Raw genomic sequence first — 22,983 nt, 5'->3', positions numbered from 1 at the left:
AATAAATAAACATTGGGATGCCTGGGTGGCTCAGTTGATTAAATGTCTGACTTCTGTTCAGGTCATGATCTTGCAGTTCATGGGTCCAAGCCCCATGTCGGCCTCTGTGCTGACAGCTCAGAGCCTGAAGCCTGCTTCAGATTCTGTCTCCCTCTCTCAATGTCCCTCCCCCATTTGTGCTTGCTCTCTCTCTCTCAATAATAAATAAACATTGAAAATAAATAAACATTAAAAAAAGAATATGCAGAATGGTGATTTATTAATGTAGATAAAAATATAAAAATATGACAAAAATACATTCTATTTTTTTGTTACTATTGGTCCATTATCCTGGCAACCTCCAGAATCTAACAATAGCTACAAAAATAGATAAGTTGACTCTAAGATGTAATGGAGGTAAAAACAAATAATACTAATAATTCGCATTTATTTTTAATGTTTATTTTTGAGACAGAGAGAGACAGCACAAGCAAGGGAGGGGCAGATAGAGAGGGAAATGAAGAATCTGAAACAGGCTCCAGGCTCTGAGCTGTCAGCACAGAGCCAGACGCGGGGCTCAAACCCATGGACCGTGAGATCATGACCTGAGCTGAAGTCAGATGCTCAACCGACTGAGCCACCCAGGTGCCCCTAATAATTCAAATTTAAAACAAAACTTTAAGACTCTAAGCCTGCAAAACATGAAATGGCCATTACCCATTAGAACTGGGATGCTACAGCCAAAGTTCGGTGATATATTCATTTGTTTATAAACTGAGTACTTACCATGTGCCATACTGTTCCAGGTACAGAAAGTACAGCACTGAACAGAAAAACAAAAGTCCATACCCTCATTAAGCTTATACTTTTTGGAAGGAGGTGAAGACACACGGTGAACAAGATAAATAAGAATACTATGTGGTATATGTAGGAGGTAAGGTGAAAAAGAATCTTCAGGGCATCTGGGTGGCTCAGTTGGTTAAGTATCCAACTCTTGATTTCAGCTTAGGTCATGATCCCATGGTTGTGGAATCGAGCCCCACATCGGGCTGTGTTGACAATGCAGAGCCTGTTTGGGATTCTCTCTCCCCCTGCCACCCTTCCCCCTCTTTCTCTCTCTCTCTCTCTCTCTCTCTCTCTCTCTCTCTCTCTCTCTCTCTCTCAAAATAAATAAATAAACATTAAAAAAAGAATCTGCAAAAGGGTATGCAGAGATCTGGAGGGTGGGTTACAATTTAAAATAGAGTTGTCAGAGAAGATTTTGAGAAGAGGTGACACTTGAGAAGAACTTGAAGCAAGTGAGAGAATAGCTCATGCTGGAACATAAAGGAGTTTTTCCGGCAGAGGGAAAGCAAGTGTGAGGCTCTTAGATGGGAGCATACCTGATGTGACTGGGGACAGTGAGGAGGCTAGTGTGGCGGAAGAGAGACACTAGTTGGTGATGAGGTCAGAGAACTCACCGTGGGCCAGATTATGTAGGCTAGCATAAGGACTTTGATTTTGCTCTTGCTTGAGCCATGGCTTGGGAATTATGGGAGGGTTTCAGAAGAGGGGTGATTTGATTGACTGCTCTCTTAAAAAGATCGCTCTGGTTACTGTGTTATGTGGGAGGGAGAAGCACAAGTTAGGAGGCTCTTTCGACAATCCAGACAAGACATAATGGTAGCTTGGACCAAAGTGATAGCAGTGGGGATGATCAGAATTGGTCAGATTGTGCATTTATTTTCAAGGTAGCACCATCAGGATTTGGTAATGGATTGGATGTGAGGTGTTAGAGAAAGAGGGAAGTCAAGAATGATCCCAAAGTTTGTGGCCTGAGCCATTGGGAATAATGAAGGACAAGCTGGTTTGGGGAGGGTGGAAATCAGAAATTTAGTTTTTTATATTTTACATTTTGAAATACGTATTATATATCCAAGTGGAGATATTAAATAGGCAGCTGGATATACTACTATGTAGCTTAGGGCAGAGGTTTGGACCAAAGATACAAATTTAAAGGCTGACAGTAGATGGCGTTTAAAGCCATGAAATCAGATAAGATGACCAAGAGAGAAAGTAGAGATATAGGAGAGAATAGGATAAGACTGAACCCTGGAGTACTGCTACATGAAGAAATCAGGAAGCCAAGAAGGAACTGAAAAGAAAACTAAGAAAGAGAAGCCACATCATAGAAGAAAATCCAGAGTGGTATGGTGTCCTGAAAACAAGTGAAGAAAGTTTTAAGAAGGATCGAAGGAGGTAACTAAACTGATGGGTCAAGTAAAATGAGGACAACATTGGATTTGGCAATGTTAAAATTACTGGTGACCTTGACAAGGCCAGTTTTGGTAGAGCCATGGAAGATGGAAGCTTGGTACAAATGGGTTTAGGAGAAAAATGGAAAAGGAGGAACTTCCAGTTGATATGATGAAGCAAACACACTTATCCCTACTCCTCTCACTAAGCAAAAATCCTGGACATTAGATATAAAATAAATCTAAGATTTTGAAAGAAAAAGAGAAATAAAACCAGCTAGGGACCTTGGAGCCTGAGGAATGACACAGTGCTTGAGTGGTGTCATTGGAGGCCTAGTGTGGAGCTTGAATTTTCACCTCTTCCCAATTGTATGCACGTGCCTTTCCTGCACCATAGGGAAAAGAAGGTAGGAAACATGGTCTTCCACTTCCAACTGGCAGTAACAATGTGGCATCCCCTTCTTCACATGGTGTCAGAAAAGATCAGCTAAACAGAAGACTTAAATAAGATCCAAAGACTCATCACATAACATCTAAAATGTCCAGGTCACAAATGAAAATCACTTCTCATAACAAGAAACAGGAAAATCTTACTAATAAAAATCAGTCAACAGACACCAAGACCTATCCAACACAGATGTTGGAATGACATTACAAGGATTTTAAACATTCAACATAAAAATGCTTCAAAGAGTAGTTCAGAACAGGTTTGAAATAAATGAAAAAGTATAAAGTCTCAACAAAGAAATAGATGACATAAAGGAGAACCAAATGGAAATTTGGGGACCAAAAGCTACAATAACTAAAAATTTCCAAAATTTGGGAAAAGATATCAACCTACAGGGGCGCCTAGGTGACTCAGTCGGTTGAACATCTGACTCTTGATTTCAACTCAGGTCATGATCCCAGGGTTGTGGGATTGAGCCCTGCATTGGGCTCATGCTGAACAAAGAGCCTACTTAAGATTCTCTCTCTCTCCCTCTGCCCCTGTCTCTCTCTCTCTCTCTCTCTCTCTCTCTCTCTCTCTGTCTCTGTCTCTCTCTCTCTCTTTCTCTATCTCTCTCTCAAATAAATAAATAGACATCAACCTACAGACTCAATGGCTGAGCAAACCACAAACGAAATAAACCCAAAGAAATCCATGCCAAGACACATTGTAATCAAACTTTTCAAAAGTGAAGAGAGAGTAAAAATCTTGAATCAAGTGATAAATGACACCTTACTCAGGGAGACAAAATTATTTGAATGAAGCCATTGTTTCTCATCAGAAACCATGGAGGCCAGAAGGAAGTGGCACAGCATTTTTCAAGGCCTAAAAGAATGGAATATATAAAGAACACTCAAAGTTGGACATTAAAAGAAAACAAAAAATCCAATTCAAAAATGAGCAAAAGACACCAAGAAGCATTTCACTGAAGAGAATATACAGAGGGTATATAAACATACAAAAAGATACTCAATAGTACTAGCCTTTAGGGAAATGCAAATTAAGACTATGATGAGCTATCTCTACATACCTACTAGGACTGCTAAACTAAGCAAAATACAGTGAAAATACTAAATGCTGGCAAGGATATGTAGAAACAATGTTTCATATACTTCTGTTGGAATGTAAAATGGTCCAGCCACTGTGGAAAATAGCAGTGTCTTAATAAACTAAATATACACATACCATATGACCTAGAAGAAGTTCAAGGTCATATACGAGAAGGAAGAGAAGGGGCCATGATTACTCTGTGTCAACTGACACCTGATGGCCATCAACCAGAAGAGCTTCCCATGGAGCCTGCAGGCCAGTGAGCTGAGGGACTTGGGCTTCACTGAAAACTAGCTATACATCTACCAGCTGATCAGCATGAAGCACTCCATCCGGGCCAAGGCTGTCATGAAGAGCATCTCCTTGCTATGCTACCAAGAAGACAGCAAGATGCTGAACCTCCGGTCCTGGGACCCCAAGCCCCTTGCGGTGTTCAGCGCGGACTTCCTGGTGGACAAAGCCCATCTGGGCTTCAGGGTGTCTGCTTGAAACAGTAACTTCATGGTCCACATGTACCTGTTGGGAGCTTAGGAAGTTTGGGGACATATGCCTGCCATGCTGGGCAGAATTCCACGTGGGCACCCACATGAACATGTTCTAGAGGATCTCTGCAGGGAGGAAGAGTGGGCACTGAGGGGCCCAGCAAAAAGTCAGTGGTGTGGGAGAAGAAGCACATCTCATGGTTCATCACACTGGAAAGCGGCATCGGGCCCTCACTGCCCATGCAGGACAAGACCTACTGGTGACTCCTGATACTGCAGAATGCGCAGGCCACAGTGCTGCTGGCCCAAACCCCCTTGCTGGACAGATGTGGCATGTGGACTGTGATGTCCCACAGAACTCCATGTAGACTAACCTCACCCAAACTTCAATCTTCACTTTTCCCCTGTGGAGCACTGCAACCTGGACAGAAAGATCAGCACCAAGCCCGACTTAATCCTGGACCACCTGATGGAGACCCACAACGGCACCACCCATTTAATCCAGCACCTATGAATGCTGTCACCACTGCCCTGGTGCACTACCTCCCACCTCCTTTTTATGTAACACACATGGAAACAAGAGGGGAGGAAAAAAAGATTGATGCATGTAATAACTTAAATGGATCTCAAGGACATTATGGTAAGCATAAAAATGCAATCTCAAGGGGTCTTATAGGATTCTGTTTACTTAATTTATTTATTTATTTACTTAATTAATATAGAGATGGAGAACAGATTAGTGATTTCCAGGACTTAGGGATGGTGGAGGGAAGGGAGTGGGTGTGACTGTAAAGGAGAAGCCGGAGAGAGATCTTCATGGTGATGGAACAGTTCTGTATCCTGATTGCAGTGGTGGATACACGAATCTACACATGTGATAAAATGACATAGAATTATTCACAGACTTTATCCCAATGTCAGTTTCCTGGATTATACATTATACTATAGTTTGTAAGATATAACTGGGAGAATCTGGATGAACTTTACAAAAGACCTCTTGGGGTGCCTGGCGGCTCACTCGGCTGAGCATCGGACTTTGCCTCAGGTCATGATCTCTTGGTTGATGAGTTCAAGCCCTACATCTGGCTCACTGGTATTAGCACAGACCCCACTTCAGATCCTCTCTCCCCCTCTCTCTGCCCCTCCACCCCTCTCTTTCTCTCTCAAAAATAAATAAACATTTACAAAGGACCTCTCTGTAGTATTTTTACAACTTCCTGTAAATCTATATTTCAAAATAATAAAACTGTTTTAAAAGAACTGGAAAAGAAGAATTGTAGACGTCAAGTATAGACAATTCTAGTAAAGAGGAACAGAGAAATGGGGTTGATTGTAAGCAAGGAAAAGTGGCTCAAAAGAAGATGTTTTAATTTTTTTAGATGTTTGTTTTTTGAGAGGAAGGGCGGGGGAGAGTCAGAGGGGGAGGGAGGGAATCCCAAGCAGGCTCCACACTGTCAGCACAGAGCCCGATGTGGGACTCAAACGCAGGAACTGTGAGATCATGAGCTGAACTGAAATCAAGAGTCGGATGCTTAACTAACCACTGAACTACCCAGGCACCCCTTACGTTTTTTAGTGGGAGCAATAATACCATGGAGAAGTTGATGGAAAAGAACCTGTAGAGGAGAAAAGGGGGCAACAGAGGAAAGAATTGCCACAGAGGATGGGGTCTAGCAAAAAGGTGGAGGGGTTGGCTGAGCTGGGAGCAGGACAGTTCATCCGTAGTCACAGGAGGAAGAGTAGGATATACACATAGATTTAGGTAGCTGGGTAGATGCAGTGGTTGAAATTTGTGAGCTTTGTTTTCTTTCTTTTTTTTAATTTCAAGTATTTATTTAAATTCTAGTTAGCTAACATATAAGGTAAAATTGGTTTCAGGAGTAGAATTTGGTGATTCATCACTTACATATAACACCCAGTGCTCATCACAATGAGTAGTGGGCTTTGTTTTCTAATTGTCTCTGTTTTCTCAGTGAAATCAGAAGCAAGGTCATGAGCTGAGAGCGAGGATGGGTGTGGAGGTGGTAGAGGTTTGAAGGGAGACGAGAAGATATGAAATAGTTGTCTAGGAAACCAGGAGAGCAAATGGACCAGGATAATATTATGTGATTTCCTGGCAACATTAAGTGCCCACTTCAGGTTCGTGGTCTTGAATTTAAAGCGAAAGTGTCATTTTGTGTTTTTCTCCAGCAATGTTCAGCTCTGGGGATACAGGAGAGGAGTAGGAATTATTGGTAATGACATGATGGAGGCAAATGACCATGATTAGGTGTAAGACAAAACTGGAAGGGAGGATTTCAAAAAACTGGAGGCTAGGGTGTTGGAAGGATCAGCTATTAAGATATTGAAATCACAAAGAACTAAGACAGGATTAATTGGAGAGAGTGACAGTGAGACAGAAGTTAAAATCTTTGAGAAACTGGAGGGGAACCTGAGGGTCTATACGTAACTACCATAGGTAGGATACAAAAATATAGTTATATGTCTATACAAAAATACAGATATATTATATCAAATAATATATAATATATTCTGTGACTGAGAATTCAAAGATGGGAATTTTTTTTTATTTTGAAAGAGAGAGAGTATGTGTTCAAGTGTGGGAGGGGTGCAGAGAGAGGTGGGAGGGAAGAGAGAGATTCCCAAGCAGGGTCCACACCCAGCTCAGGTCTCAGTCTCACAACTGTGAGATCTTGACCTGAGCTGAAATCAAGAGATGGTTAACCAACTGAGCCACCCAGGTGCTCCTAAAGATGGGAATTTTTAATGAGAGGAAAGGGAGAATGATTTTGAAGTGGCCATGAGGGACCTCAAGCTGCAGGTGAGGGCTGTAAAGTCCTTGGGTAGATCCAGATTTCAGTCAGATCAAGAAGGTGAGGGAAACAATCAGCAAACGGGGAAAGAATATAGGGAACTTTGCTAAAGATTTTGAGTTCAGGGGCACCTGGGTGACTTGGTCAGTTAAGTGTCAGACTCTTGATTTCAGCTCAGGTCATGATCTCACAGTTCATGAGTTCCAACCCCGCACTGGGCTCTGCACTGACAGCCCGGAGCCTGCTTGAGATTCTCTCTCCCTCTCTCTCTCTCTTCCCCTGTTCTCTCTCTCTCTCTCTCTCTCTCTCTCTCTCTCTCTCTCTCTCTCTCTCTCAAATAAATAAAGTTAAATTTTTTTTTAAGATTTTGGGTTCAAGATAAGGTGACTATATAATTTACTATCTGATCCAGGACACTTGAGAATGACAAATATTAAAACTGGGAAGGACAGTGGCACAACATGCATAAACCAGAATTGTCCTGGGCAAACCAGGATTATGATTCTAGAGTGCACAGTAGGAGGATTTCAGGATCTGGATGGGGCTAAGAAGTGGGGATAAGTTAGGTAAATACACAAAATTGTATGGGATTATAACATGAGATGTGCAGGTAGTGACCAAGGGGTCCCAGGGTTCTTGTGATGACTGACAAAAAGCTGAAGGGCATAAAGAGCTTGGTTCTGGTACTATTGAGGCACCTAGTGGTGGCAAGTCTGTGAGTGTTGAGAGGGAGAAATGGGTGAGTGTTTAGGCGATCCCCTTCACTCCTGCTCATGGAGATGCAGAGTCCCACAGAAGGACATTTTATTCCTAACTAACAGGGAAGCACCTCAATCCTAAGCCCCACCGAGGAAGATCCTGATATTTCCGAAACTCTTCGTGCATCCAGTACAAAATATTTCAGGAGCTGGGACTGGACTGATTGCAGGTAGGGAAATTAACTGACCCAGCTGTGAGAAGCTGCAAATGGCAGACACAAGGGGCTCAGTGGTGTTGCCAACAGAAACCATAGGGAAACACATTGACACTGACAAATGTAGAAGATACCAAGGTGAATGGGGAAAAAAATATATAGAGTCCATGACCATTTAGATCCCCAAACCTAACTGTGCTAGAACAAAATGGCTAAGGTGGTGCTTAACTACTCAAAGGCTCTTATTCCTCTATGCTGTCTGTGTTCATTCCTCAGGTGGGTTCATCCAGTCTCATGGCATTATTCACCATTAATATGCTGATGACTTCCAAACTTATCACTCTAAATCTCATGTCTCACCTAAATTCCAGATCACAATCCAACTGCCTTCTTGACATCTGAACTCAGACATCTAACAGATGTTTCAAACTTAGTACGTTCAACCCTGAGCCCCTGATTTTTCCTTAAAAATTTGTTCTTACCCCCAGGGTGCCTGGGTGGCTCAGTCCGTTAAGCATCTGACTTCGGCTCAGGTCATGATCTCACCGTTGGTGAGTTCAAGCCCCGCATCGGGCTCTGTGCTGACAGGTCAGAGCCTGGAGCCTGTTTCAGATTCTGTGTCTCCCCCTCTCTCTCTCTGCCCATCCCCTGCTTGCGCTCTTTCTCTCTCTCAAAAATAAATAAAGATTAAAAAAAGAAACATTGTTTAAAAATAAACTTTAAAAATAGATAAATAAAATCTTTAAAAAAAAGTTGTACTACCCCCAGCATGCCCCATCTCAGCTGATGGAAAACTATCCTTCCAGTTACTCAAGTAAAAATACTTTGGCCATAACCTTAACCCTAATTCTATCCCTGATTCTCTTTGGTATGTCTGTTTTTCTCACACCCCACATCCCATCTACTAGCAAATCCTTTTGGCTTTCTTTCCAAAATATACCAAGAATTGTACTACTTCTCACCTTCTCCACCACTACCTCACTATTCCTAAACACCATAATCTCCCACTCAGATTACTGTAATACCCTCCTAACTAGTCTCCCTGATTCTACCCTTGCCACCTTATATTCTATTCACAACACAGGAGTCAAAATGATCCTTTTATAACACAAACCAAATTATCCTACTCCTGTGTTCAAAACCCTTTAAATGGCTTCCCCATCTCACTCAAACAAAAATCTATACCCCTTATCATGGCTTACAAGAAAGGCTCTATGGAAAGACAAATACCATATGATTTCACTCATATGTAGAAGTTAAGAAGCAAAACAAATGAACAAAGAAAAAAAGAGTAAAAAAAGAAACAGACTCTTAACTGTAGAGAACAAACTGGTGTTGCCAGAGCGGAGGTGGGTGAGGGGAATGGGTGAAATAGGTGAAGCCTATTAAGAACACACTTATCTTGGGGCGCCTGGGTGACTCAGTCCGACTTCAGCTCAGGTCATGATCTCGTGAGTTTGAGCCTCAAGTCTGGTTCTGTGCTGACAGCTCAGAGCCTGGAGCCTGCTTCGGATTCTGTGTCTCCCTCTCTCTCTGCCCCTCCCCCACTTGCACTCTGTCTCTCAAAAATAAATACATGTTAAAAATTTTTTAAAAAGAATTCAACAGGGGCGCCTGGGTGGCGCAGTCGGTTAAGCATCCGACTTCAGCCAGGTCACGATCTCGCGGTCCGTGAGTTCGAGCCCCGCGTCGGGCTCTGGGCTGATGGCTCAGAGCCTGGAGCCTGTTTCCGATTCTGTGTCTCCCTCTCTCTCTGCCCCTCCCCCGTTCATGCTGTGTCTCTCTCTGTCCCAAAAATAAACGTTGAAAAAAAAAAAAAAAAAAAAATAAAAAAAAAAAAATAAAAAGAATTCAACAATGTTGCTAGATACAAGAGTATCTCAGATTTTTTACATAGACAGCCATATCATGTGAATTATATTTTTATCTTCTTTTCCAATCTTTCTTTCTGTTTTCTTTCTTTTTATTATTTCAGTGCATTTGTTAAAACCTCCAGTATAATGTTGGATAACAATGGCACTAGGTTTGATATAAGTTTTGGGTAGATACCCTTGTCCGCCTCTGTATCTGTTGTATTTTGTTGCTTTTATCATTTCCTTTTTCTACAACGAAGATGGTCATATGGTTTTTCTCCTTTTTATCTGTTAATGTGGTGAATTACAGTAACAGACTCTTCAATTAAGCTACTTTTGAAATAATGGGACAAACCCTACTTGCATGTATATATATATATATATATATATATATATATATATATATATATAAATTTTTATGCACTGTCTTGTTCAGGCTTGTGCTTCAAGATTATTCTAGGCTAAAAAATGGTTGGGTCACCTGGGTGGCTCAGTTGGTTAAGTGCCAGACTTCAGCTCAGGCCATGATCTCATGGTATGTGGGTTCAAGCCCTGTGTCGGGCTTGTGCTGACAGCTCAGAGCCTGGAGACTGCTTTGATTTCTGTGTCTCCCTCTCTCTCTACCCTTCCCCCACTCATGCTCGCTCGCTCGCTCTCTCTCTCTCTCTCTCTCTCTTTCAAAAATAAATAAACATTTTTAAAAATTTTAATAGATTAGGTTTTCTTATTCACCAGTAAAGTTGAAGTTATAATTTTGAAGGTTAGTTTAAAAAAAAAAAAAAACTATGGGGCATCTGGGTGGCTCAGTCAGTTAAGTGCCCAACTCTTGATTTCAGTTCAGGTCACTATCTCATGATTGTGAGATTGAGCCCTGCATAGGGCTCCATGCTGGGCATGGAGCCTGCTTAAGATTCAATCTCTCCCTCTACCCCGCCCCCCCCCCCAAAAAAAAACTATGGTAAAGTCATTTTGATCTGGTGCCTTTCTGTAAGAAGAGTTTCTTTTTTTTTATTTTTACTACCAGTTTGGCTTATTTAATGGTTACTGGTCTATTCAGCTTTTGAAAGTTATGTATTTTAGATACAAGTCTTTTGTTAAATATAGATTTGCAAATATTTTATTCCAGTCTGAGGTTTGTCTTTCCATTTTCCTGACAGCATTTATCTAAGCACAGCTTTAAATTTAATGGATTCCAATTTACTTTCAATGTTATATATGAGAAATATGTGCCTGACTCAAGGTAAAAATATTTTTTCTACTATGTTTTCTTCCCGAAGTTTTATAACTTCAGGGTTTTTTTTTTTTTTTAGGTGTTTCTAAAGCTTTAGGTTTTTCATTTAGTTTTATGACCATTTGGAGATTTTGAGTTCATTTTTATAAATGGAAAGAGGCACACATCAAAGTTTATTTTTTGCATGTGGAAATCTAATAATTTGAACACCATTGATTGAAAATACTGTCCTTTCTGTAATGAATTGCCTTTCCATCTTTGTCAAAAGTCATTTCTGTGGGCCTAGTTTTGGACTCTGTGTTCTTTTCCATTGATCTATTTACCTATATTCATGCCAATACCACACTGTCTTGATTACTGTACTTTTATAATAAGTCCTGAAGTTGTTGCAATTATTCCTACTGTATTCTCCTCTTCCAAAATAGTGTGTATCAAGTCATTACATTGTTCACCTTAAACGTACACCATGTTATATATCAATTACATCTCAAAGCTGGAAAAAGATTTCGTCAGGAACCAAAACCTCAGTAATAAAACAATAGATTAATGCAGTATTTTTAAATCAAAATTAATGCTAAAAATCCATATTGAACAAAATATAAAATTTTAAATAAAGACAGGATCTGACCCTGCAATATATCAATTGCATTTTCCCTAAAAACAAAACAAAACAAAACAAAACCAAAAACATATTTGACTATTCAGAGTTCTGGGAATTAATGTGAAGTTTAGAATCAGCTTTTCAGTTTCTAAAAAATTCCAGTAGGATTTTGGTTGAGATTACACTGAATATTTAGATCAATTTGGGGACAACTGACATCCTGACAATATTGAGTCTTCATATCTACAATCATAATATACTTCTCAATTTATTTAAGTATTTTGTAATTTCTGTCACTTATGTTTTCCCATTTTCAATGCACAGAACTGGCACATATTTTGTTAGATTTGTATCACTAAGTGTTTTGTGCCATAGTTAATGGTATAGATTTTTAAATTTAGTTCCTGATTGATATTGATATTACAGCTAATATTTAGAAATGCAAGTGATTTTTGTATATTGATCTTGTAGCCTGCAACATAGCTAAACTCCTTTATTAGTCCTAATAGTCTCTTTTGTGAATTCCTTTGCATTCTCTACATAGACTATATCATGTCATCTGAATAAAAAGAGAGTTTTGCCTCTTTCTTTCTACTCTGTATACCCTTTGTTTCTTCTTGTATCAACAAGGACCCCCAATAGAATAATGAATATATGTGGAGAGCAGATATTCTTCTCTTCTTCCCAATCTTTAGGTCAAAGCATTACGTTTTTCATCACAAGTATGATGTTACATGTAGGTTTTTTGTGGACATTCCTTAACAGATTGGGGAGGTTCCCTTCTTTTCCTAATTTGCTGAAACTTTTTTATCAGGAAGGGATGTTGAATTTTGTAAAATACTTTTTTCTTATTTTTATTTTTATTTTTTTAATATGAAATTTATTGTCAAATTGGTTTCCATACAACACCTAATGCTCATCCCAACAGGTGCCCTCCTCAATACCCCTCACCCACGCCCCATCAACCCTCAGTTTGTTTTCAGTTTTTAAGAGTCTCTTATGTTTTGGCTCCCTCCCTCTCTAACCTTTTTTTTTTCCTTCCCCTCCCCCATGGTCTTCTGTTAATTTTCCCAGGATCCACATAGGAGTGAAAACATATGGTATGTGGAGAGTGTTATGCTAGTGAAGTAAGTCATACAGAGAAAGTAAAATACTTTTTTCTGAATCTACTGTGATCACATGGTTTGTTATTTTTCATCATTTAATATTGTGAATTACATCAGTTGGTTTTCAAAAATTAAACTCTCCTTGTATTCTTGAAATGAATGACTTATTCATGATATATTTGATTATTGCCAAAAATTCTGCTAAAAATTTTTGCATCTATGTTCAGAAGAGGTATTGGTCTGTAGTCTGTTTTTAAAAGCTTTTGTTTTTGTTTTGTCTTGTTTGGGTATTAGAGTAATGCTGGCCACATACATACTATTAGAGAGACAGTATTCCTTTTCTATATTCTGGAAGAGTTTATATAGAATTTTTATTATTTTTCCCAGAAATGTTTGGTAGAATTCATCCTTGAAGCCATCTGTGCCAGGAGTTTACTTTGTAGAGAAGTTTGTAAACAAAAATTCAATTTCTTTATTAGTTATGGGTCAGTTTTGATGATCTATTTCATCTAGCATGGACTTTGGTGGTTTGTATCTTTCATATTATTTTCCCATTTTACTTATGTTGCTGGATTTATTGGCATTAAGTTGTTCATAATATTCCTTCATTATCCCTGTAATACGTTTAGAATCTGTAGTGTTTGCTTGTTTCATTCCTGATACCAGTAAATTGTATCTTCTCTTTTTTTCTAGTCAGTATGAATAGAACCTTATTAATTATATTGATTTTTTGAAAAAGACTGCTTTTGGCTTCACTGATATTTTTCCTAATTTTTTATTTTATATTAAGTGATTTCTTCTCTAATATTTATTATTTCTATTATTCTGTTTAGCGTGTTTGATTTGCTTCTCTTCTAGTTTCCTAAGATGGAAGCTTGGGTTATTTATTTGAGACCTTTCTTCTTTTCTAATGTGTTTAGTGCTATAAGATCCCCGCAAAGTGCTGCCCTAGTTGTCACCCTCATAATCTGATACGTCATATTTTCATTTTCATTAAGCTTAAAATACTTTCTAGCACCCCCTGTGATTTCTCTTCTCTATTTATGAGTGCGTTAGTTTCCAAATAATTTGAGATTATCCAGATAGGTTTCTTGTTGTTGATTTGCGATTTAATTCTTTTGGGACCAGAGAACATACTTAGTCTTACTTGAATCCATTTAAATGGACTGAGACTTGTTTTCTGGCTCAAAATTTGGGGTCTTGGTAAATATTCTGTGTGACCCTTGAAAATAATGCATATTCTTTTGTTATGGGGGAAGTGTTCTATAAATGTGAATTAGGACATATTAGTTGATAGTTTTGTTTAAGTGTTCTGTATCCTTACTGATTTTAGACTTGTTCTATTGATTATTGAGAAGAGGGTGTTAAAAATGTCATACTTAAGAATTTGTCTATTTCTCTCTGAAGATCTGTCAGTTTTTACTTCATGCATTTTAAAGTTCAGTTATCTGATGAATTGACTACTTTATTATTATGAAACAGCACCTATCTCTGGTAATATTCTTTGCCCTGAAATCTATTTTATCCTTTGTTAATATAGCCGCTCCAGCTTCCTTATGATTAACATGGAATATCTATCCTTTTGTTTTTAGTCTGTTTGTGGTTTTATATTTAAGTGGATATCTTAGGGGCTCCTGGGTGTCTCAGTCAGTTGGGCATCCAACTTCGGCTCAGGTCATGATCTCACAGCACATGAGTTTGAGCCCCACATCAGGCTCTGTGCTGATAGCTCAGAGCTTGGAACCTGCTTCCAATTCTGTGTCTTCCTCTATCTCTGCCCTCCCCCACTTATGCTCTGTCTCTCTCAAAAATAAATAAATATTTAAACAAATTTTTAAAGTGGATATCTTATAGGTAGCATATAGTTGGGTCATGCCTTTTCATCCAATCTGACAGTCTCTGCCTGGACTTTAATGTGATTGTTGATATGGTTGCATTTAAATCTGTGATCTTGCTATTTATTTTCTCTTAATTTCATCTGTTCTTTATTCCCATTTTGCTCTTTTATTGTCTTCTTTTCGGATTAATGGGTATTTTTTTTTGGATTACACGTTATCTCCTTTTTAATAACTTTCTGCTGTATTACTTTAGTGATTGTTTTAGGATTTACAGTATATATCTTTAATTTATATGGTATATGTACACAGTATAGATCTTTCACCAATCACAATCAATTGTAACAGTTCACATGTAGCAGAAGAACCTTACAACAGTATTCTTCCATGTTCCTTCTCCTTGCCTTTTGTGCCATTGTTTTCATATGTTTTGTTTCTACCTATGTTATCAACCCCATAATACATTGCTTCTTTGTTTTGCTTTAAGCTGGCAATCATCTATTCAAGAGATTTTAAAAATAAAGAAAAGAAACTGTATTTACCCACGTAGTTTCCACCTGGTATTGTCTTTCTGCCTGAAAGACTTCCTTTAGCATTTTTTGTAGTACTGCTGCTGCTGGTGATGAATTATTTCAGCTTCTGTGTGTCTGCACAGGTCTTTATTTTTCCTTCTTTTTGAAATATTATTGCTGGGTAGGCATACAATTCTAGGGTGACAATTTTTTCTTTCAGTTCTTTAAAGATGTTACATCACCATTTTCTGCCTTACATGGTTTCTGATGAAAAATATGAATCATTTTTATTTTTGTTCCTCTGTGTATAATATGTCTTTTTTCTGGTCCCTTTCAGGATTCTTTTTTTCTTTATCACTATTTTTTTGAGCAATTTGATTTTAGTGTGCCTTAATGTAGTTTTCTTTATGTTTCTTGCACCTGGAGTTTCTTGTTTCTTAGATTTGTGAGTTATGGATTTATCATATTTGGTGTAATTTCAGCCATTATTTCTCCTAATAATTTTTCTTTGCCCTTCTCTCTCTCCATTCCCGGGAATCATACATGTATTAGGTTGCCTGTAGTTGTCACACAGCTCACTAATGTGTTCATTTATTCTCAGACATTTCTTCTTTTTTAAGATTTTATTTTGTTTTGTTAATGTTTATTTATTTTTGAGAGAGACACAGATAGCAAGTGGGGGAGGTGCAGAGAGAGAGGGAGACACAGAATCCGAAGCAGGCTTCAGGCTCTGAGCTGTCAGCACAGAGCCTGACTTGGGGCTCGAACTCGTGAACTGTGAGATTTTAAAGTTTTTTTTTTTTTTTAAGTAATCTCTACACCCAACGTGGGGCTTCAACTCACAACCTCAAGATCAAGAGTTGCAGGCTCTACTAACTCAGCCAGCCAGGTGACCCATTCAGACTTTTCTTCTGTGTGTTTCTGTTTGAATCATATTTATTGCTGTATACTCAAGTTCAATAATCTTTTCTATTGGAGTATCTAATCTGCTCTCGATCTCATCCAATGTATTTTATATTATAGACATATATTCTCATCTCTACAAAATCATGTGGATTTTTATTTATATTTTCCATTTATCGCCTTAATGCATTCATGCTTTCCTATATGCTTTCAATATATGAATATGCTTTTTATTATTTTTATTTTTTTAATGTTTATTTATTTTTGAGAGAGAGAGGTCTGGGGAGGGGAAGAGAAAGAGGAAGACACAGAATCCAAAGCAGGTTCCAGGCTCCAAGTTGTCAGCACAGAGCCTGAGGTGGGGCTCGAACTCATGAACCGCAAGATCATAACCTGAGCTGAAGTGGAATGCTCAACCGACTGAGCCACCCCAAGCACCCCTGAAATATGTTTTAACAGTTGTTTTAATGGCTTTTCCACTAACTTTATCATCTGTGCCATTTTGGGGTCTATTACTATTATCTTTTTCTTCTTATACCTGCTTCTTTGTATACCTGGTAACTTTTTATTGGGTGCCAAAATTGTGAGTTTTATGTTTTTTGGTACTAAATTTTCTGTATTTCCTTTAATAATTTTTAGCTTTTTTGGGGGGGGAGGAAGTTAAGTTACTTGGCAAAAGTTTGATCCTTTTGAGGCTTGCTTCTAACATTTGTAAGGTAAAATCTGGAAGGGTCAATCAAAATAAAATTGCTCTTCCCCTTTAGAACTTGCCAAAAAGGAAAGAGCACTTTTCTCTCTCCTCTTTCTTAGAGTATTTCCTAAGAAATCTAGTATTTGTGAATCCTTCCTCTGTCCCTCTGATATATACATAAATCTTTTTGAGAACTGAATAAGCCTCTTGCCAGCCTTGTAACCCAAAATGCTTTTGTTAAGGGACTGGGAGACATCACTTTGAAATGTTAACATCAAGGAGGATAGTGCCCCTATATATCTCTATCATCCTGGGATTTTAGCCTAAGCACCTTGCTCTAAGCTGTAACCACCTGCTTGTTGTAAAGATATGAGAAGTTTTGTTTTCCCTTTGGATAAAGGCAATTAACCAGCACAGATGGCCATTCCAATTACCAGGTGAACTTAGGATGAACTATGAAAGAGTGTATAGCAAACAGTGCTTTCAAGAACAGTGCTTTAAGAACATGTATGTAATGGATAAATTACATCCATAAGAATGGGATTTATTTCTGTCTTTGCAGTCTCGTTAGCAGATTGTCTGTAATGCATCACAGTCTGGTTTAATGCATATTCAATAGTAAAACTGCTTTCTATCTTTTCTGTATTCAAAGAGAGGATTTCCTGGATTGGCAGGAAATTTTATTTCTAATTTTCTCTCGATAGATCATAGCAGCAATTTATGGTGAATATTGTTCTCTACCGAGGCACTATTCTTCTCAGCACTCTACCCAAAGCCCTGTGTATTACAAGATTTCTCCACTCTAGATATTGGGGGTATGAACTCTTCCCAGCCCTGTTTCAGCTCCAGCATTTGTTCTCCATATTCATTTCTTGTGATTCATTACCTGGCTTTGGGTAGTTTCCTCATATACATGTGCTGATCAGTACTATCTGGAGACTCTAGGAGAACCCTCTGCATACTTCCAGAGAGCTTGAGCCTGTGGCCCTCTGTCTCTCCCCCTGCTCTCTCTCTCTCCCTCTCTCTCTCTCTCTCTCCCTCTCTTCTTCTTCTTCTTCTTCTTCTTCTTCTTCTTCTTCTTCTTCTCCCTCTCTCTCACACACATGCAACTCTGTGCTGTGAATCTAATCGCCTTGTGCTCCTTGAATTTTCAACTCTGTTCTTGACTCAGAGAGACTGCCAGACTGTCTTTAGATTCTCCCTGACTGTGCTCTGACCTGAAAAGTCTCTAAGCAGTAAGCTGAGGTAATCATAGGGTTCGCTTTGGTTCTTTCCTTTCTCTCAAGGACCAGTGTCCTTTGCTGCCTGGTGTCCAGTGTCCGAAAACCATTGTTTCACATAGTTTATCCATTCTTTTTAGTTGTTTAAGGCAAAAAGGTAAACCCTGTCCCTTTTACTTCATCATGATCAGAAAAAAACAAGCCCCTGTGTTTTCTTTGAACCACATTTCCTCTTCCCACCCCCTCTATTCTTGCCTCCCTTGGATTAATCACTTTTTAAAAAAATCTTTATTTCTCTAATGATTTCGAAGCTGTTCATTATATAGCCTTTTATTTTAGAGTTGACTATTTTCCACCTATCTTCCTGAACAAATGTTGAGCTTCCTTGCCATATTTCTGGTCCTGTAGGTGAAATTTTACTAGTTCCCTTTGTGTGAAAGGGGGGTCATGGCTTAATGGATGGAAATAAGTTCCTGCTTCATGGCCTAATCTTCAATCTCTGTGAAAATATTAAAATGCCAGTCCCTAAAATGCCACAGGTCTCAAACTTTTATCTCAGTACCCCATATACCCTTAAAAATTATGGTTTCATTCTGGTAAGAAGCACTCCAAACTCCAAACTGTCTCTCCCACCAAATACAACTGTAAAACTTCAACAGAATGTATGGAACAGCTATTTTAGGACTCAGAAAGTAAATAATAGAGAGTGTATTGGGGAAGAAGACCAGATCTTGTAGTATCACTAAATTTTGAGTAAGTTTACCACTTTCTTTCTTCTGGTATAACCTGGCATGGACCCATGGAAGTCTAAAACCAAGAGTGTTTACAAAATGCAGGTGGAACAAACCAGTGAAGGCTTAAATAATGGAGGAACATATGTTCACAGACTGGAAGTCTCAGCATAGTAAAGATATCAGTTTTCCCCAAATTAATTCATATATTCAATGCAACACAACAAAATCAACACAAACTCCAAGAAATATATATTTTTTTAATATTGACAAGCTGATACCAACAGTTATAAGAAAAGACAAAGGAATGGGATAGCTAAAACAATTTTGAAAAGAGAAAAACTCAAGGTAATCATACTGATTTTTTAAAGTATTTTTTTAAGTAATCTCTACACCTACCATGGGGCTCAAACTCATGACCCCGAGATCAAGAGTTGCATGCTCCACCAACGGAGTCAGCAGACACCCCTCACACTACTTGATTTTAAGACTTACTATGAAGTTAGATAAATCAAGACAGTGTGGTATTGGTGAAGGGACACACACATAGATCAATGCAGAATAGAGAGTCCAGAAATAGAACCATACCAATAAGAGCAATCGATTGTTGACAAAGGTGTTAAGCAAGTCGAATGAGAAAAGATAGTCTTTTCATTCCTTCCAAGTTTTTCTTTAAATTCCAGTTAACATACAGTGTAATATTATTTTCAGGTATAGAATTTAGTGATTCACCACTTCCATACGATACCCGGTGCTCATCACAACAAGTGCCCTGAGAAAGAATAGATTTTCAACAAAGGACATTGCAAAAACTAGATTTCCATGTACTAAAAAAATTACCTGAACCTGAACCTCACACTTTATACAAAAATTAACTAAAAAATCATAAATAGATGTAAATGTAAATATAAAATTATGAAACTTCTAACAGAAAGTGTAGGAGAAATAGCTTCATGACCTGGGGTTAGGTAAAGCTTTTTTCACATGACACTATAGTGGGACCCATAAAAGAAAAAAAAAGATGATAGGTTGAACCTCATCAAAATCAGTGTTTTGTTCTGTAAAAGACACTATTAAAAGAATGGCTAGAGGAGCTCCAGACCAGGAGGAAATAGTTGCAATTCTCACATCTGACAAAAGACTTGTATCCAGCATGTATAAAGAACGCTGATAACTCAGTGAGAAAATTAAAACTCCATTTTAAAAAATGGCCAAAAGACTTAAACAATTACACCAACAAAGATGATATGTGGATGAAAATAAGCACATAAAAAGATGTTCAACACCATTAGCCATTAGGAAAATACACATTAAAACCATGATGAGCTACAACTACATATTTATTAGAATGGCTAAAATAAAAAGTATGGGCAAAACCAACTGCTCAGGTGGCTGAGTGTCCAACTCTTCATTTCAGCTCAGGTCGTGATCTCACGGTTCATGAGCCCCTTTTGGTGGGCTCTGCACTGACAGCATGGGGCCTGCTTGGGATTCTCTCTCTGCCCTTCTCCCACTCTGTGCACACTCTCCTCTCTCTCTCTCAAAATAAATAAATAAACTTTTAAACAAATAATGTAGAGCAACAGGTGCTCTTTTACATTGCTTTTCAGACTGCAAAATGTTCTAGACACTTTGGAAAACAGTTTGAAGGTTTTTTTTTTTTTAAATAAAGTTAAACATATACTCACCATATGATCCTACAGTCTCATTCCTGGATGTTTACCTTAGTGAAATATTCACAAGAAACATGTACACAAATGTTCATTGTAGCTTGATTTGTAATAGCCCCAAGGTGGAAACAACCCAAATGTTCTTCAGCGGGTGAATGGATAAACAAACTTTGGTACTACTCGGCAATAAAAAAGAATGGACTATTATTGATGGATCTCAACCTGAATGGATCTCAAAGGCATTGTGCTGAAAGAATTAAGCCCCAGAGGTTATATATTATATGGTTCCATTCTCAAAAAGATGTAACAATAGGGACAGGGAATAGATTAGTAGTTATCAGGGCTTCAGAGTTGGCAGCAGGGAGTATTACAAAGGGATAGCACATGGGAGGGTTTTTTAATTTATTTTTTTTTTAATTTCAGTATACTTAACATACAGTGTTATATTAGTTTCAGGTGTACGGTATAGTGATTCAACACTTCCATACATCACTCATCATCACAAGTGCCCTCCTTAATCCGCATCTCATATTTCACCCATCCCCCCACCCACCACCCCTCCGGTAACCATCAGTTTGTTCTCTATAGTTAAGAGTCTGTTTTGGGGGCACCTGGCTGGCCCAGTCGATGGAGCATGTAACTCTTGATCTCAGGGATGTAAGTTTGAGCCCAACATTGGTATAGAGATTACATAAAAGTAAAATCTTTTTAAAAAGAGTCTTTTTTTTAGCACAAGGGGGTTTTCAGAGTAATAGAACTGTTTTTTATTCTGGTTGTGGTGATGTTTACATGAACCTACACAAGTGTTAAAATTCACCGAACTGTATGCCAACAAAGTACATTTACTATATGTTAATTTTAAAATAAAAATTAAAAAAATTATTAAACATCCAAATAGTATCAGTTTATATGGGTTATATCTATCAGTTTTGCCATAATGGAAGTTAAAAGTGATAAAAAATTAATTTGTTAGTTCATTTAAAAACAATACTGAAAGGGGCGCCTGGGTGGCGCAGTCGGTTAAGCGTCCGACAGGTCACGATCTTGCGGTCCGGGAGTTTGAGCCCCGCGTCAGGCTCTGGGCTGATGGCTCAGAGCCTGGAGCCTGTTTCCGATTCTGTGTCTCCCTCTCTCTCTGCCCCTCCCCCGTTCATGCTCTGTCTCTCTCTGTCCCCAAAATAAATAAACGTTGAAAAAAAATTTTTTTTAAATAAAAATAAAAAAAAATAAAAACAATACTGAAAACATGTTACATAAATAACCTACTTATAATAAAAAATAACCATCTATTTCAAAATGTGCAAAACATATAATCTCATTGTTTTACATTTTTGTATATCTCTTTAGTGTCTGGCTTAATAGAAGACAGCTGGAGTCTATTTCCATTCAATCTGTTATAATATCATAGGTCAAGTAGCTTCAGGAAAACTCTAGTTTTACTTGACAGAGAGAGTGATCAGTTCAAATAAAATCTCCATATTATTGTGAAAATAGTTTTTACTTTGTGGACCCTGGAAAAGATCATGGAGATCCACAGAGGTCACCAGACCCCCCTTCCATTATTGCTGCTAGTGTATACCAAAATCTGATACCCTCCTAACTAATTTTCCTCTTCAGCTCAGGGTCACTGATCTAACTTTGCCTTCCCTTTTTGTCTCTGGTACTTGGAGATTTCTGCTTCTTGATTCTAAACATGGGTATATCCATTTTATTTCCATTTATCCAGCACTTATGTATCTGAAGTTGAATGAAGACGTTCTATCATCATGATGTTATTGATATTTTCTATTTTGTTCCATGTGATTTCCTTGAGCCTTTCCACAATGTTTCTAAACTTTCAGTTGTGGAGTTTGCTTGCTTGCTTGCTTCTAATATGGCTTTGTAATTTATTTTTCTTTTCTATTTTGTTTTGAGCTGTATAACGTGTTTTCTTAATCTCCTACTGTCTTACATATCTTCTTTGAACTCTATTATTTCTTAACTGTGCTCTTTTTATTTTTTTTATTTTTTTTAATTTGTTATTTTTTTTAATTTAAATCCCAGTTAGTTAACATATAGTGTAATAATGATTTCAAGAGTAGAATTTAGTGATTCATCACTTACATATAGCGCCTAGTGCTCATCCCAGCAAGTGTCCTCCTTAATGCCCATCGCGCACTTAGCCGGTCCCCCCATCCAACGCCCCTCCAGCAACCCTCCGTTTGTTCTCTGTATTTAAGTCTTATGGTTTGTCTCCCTCTCTGTTTTTACCTTATTTCTGCTTCCCTTTTAAAGAGCCGTCGTGATACCTATAATAACCACATACCATCATGATATTTATAATATCTATACATGATCATGATATCTGCAATACTTCCAGTGTTTCCTTGGTCAACCTTCTTTCTTTTCCTTAAGTTTTTTTTTCTTTTTTTGAGAGACAAAGAGTGAGCAGGGGAGGGGCAGAAAGAGAGGGAGACACAGAATCTGAAGCAGGCTCCAGGCTCTGAGCTGTCAGTACAGAGCCTGATGTGGAGCTCTAACGAGCTGTGATATCATGACCTGAGCCAAAGTTGGACACAACCAACTGAACCACCCAGGATCCCCTCCTTGGTCAACCTTCTAATTGTGTGTGCTCTTCATTTGCCTTTTTCTTTTTTTTTTTGTTTTTTGTTTGTTTGTGGGTTTTGTTTGTT

General features: G+C 38.3%; 1 pseudogene; it reads left to right on the top strand.

Annotated features, from left to right (window-relative positions):
• The first annotated feature begins 4,429 nt into the window (after positions 1-4,429).
• The window catches only part of LOC101085101, a 37,154-nt pseudogene continuing 18,600 nt past the window's right edge, over positions 4,430-22,983 (top strand).

This window comes from Felis catus, chromosome X (genome assembly GCF_018350175.1).
Source record: "Felis catus isolate Fca126 chromosome X, F.catus_Fca126_mat1.0, whole genome shotgun sequence".
In the NCBI taxonomy this organism is placed as follows: domain Eukaryota; kingdom Metazoa; phylum Chordata; class Mammalia; order Carnivora; family Felidae; genus Felis; species Felis catus.
The sequence above is the reverse complement of the archived record's forward strand: the minus strand, read 5'-3'. Positions and strand labels throughout refer to the sequence as shown.